The sequence below is a fragment of the Lipotes vexillifer genome, unplaced genomic scaffold (assembly GCF_000442215.2).
Source record: "Lipotes vexillifer unplaced genomic scaffold, Lipotes_vexillifer_v1.1 scaffold158, whole genome shotgun sequence".
In the NCBI taxonomy this organism is placed as follows: Eukaryota; Metazoa; Chordata; class Mammalia; order Artiodactyla; family Lipotidae; genus Lipotes; species Lipotes vexillifer.
Window position 1 is genome coordinate 1,991,870 of NW_006788189.1, and position 704 is coordinate 1,992,573.

General features: G+C 66.3%; 1 protein-coding gene across 8 annotated transcripts in view; it reads left to right on the plus strand.

Moving 5' to 3' along the window:
• Positions 1-704, plus strand: part of BIN1 (bridging integrator 1) — a 62,700-nt gene that overhangs the window by 57,535 nt on the left and 4,461 nt on the right. The gene's annotated exons all lie outside the window — the stretch shown is intronic.

The window sequence follows — 704 nt, forward strand, 5'->3', positions numbered from 1 at the left end:
AGCCTCCTCAGCTTAGCCTCTGAAGAGTCCCCCGTGGTGCAGCCCAGTTGTCAGGGCCTGTGAGTGGCGTAGACAGTGACCAACTGGTCCCCGAGGGTGGATGGGGTGTCCCCGTGCTGGGCCAAGGCCTGCTGGGTAGGGGGGCCTTGGGGTGGAGGGTCCTTGCCCCCGAGGAGCTTTCTGTCAGCAGGGGCCGCACAGGGCAATGGCATCAGGGAGCTGCTGGGACAGAGGAGGGGGGAGAGACGATTAGAAAAACAGGACAGACAGAGCGAGGCCAGGCGCCTGCCCAACAGGTGCTGTCATCACCTGGTGACTCAGACATCCATGTCCTCAGGGAGGACACGGGACACCCCACAGCTGGTGACGCGGCTCCCGCAGGACCAGGAGGGGCTGGCGAGAAAGTGCCAGCAGCCCAGGCTCTGGGGCTCACGAGCTCCAGGGTATTTCACTGGAGGAGGCCAGAGAGAGCCTGGCGCAGGCAGGCAGAGCCTCCTCCCAGCCACGTGCTGAGCTGCATGTGGCACATTCGCACCTTCCTGTCCCCTGGGCAGTGGTGGGAGGAGGTGTCCCTCTGGGGAGTCTCTGTCTGTGCCCCGTGGGGCTCCGGCCAGGCTGCAGGCGCCCATCTGCTCCCGTAGGCCCACGCTGGGCTGCTCACCACCTTCTTCTCTTGTCTCCCGCCCCCCACCCTGCCCCCCGCC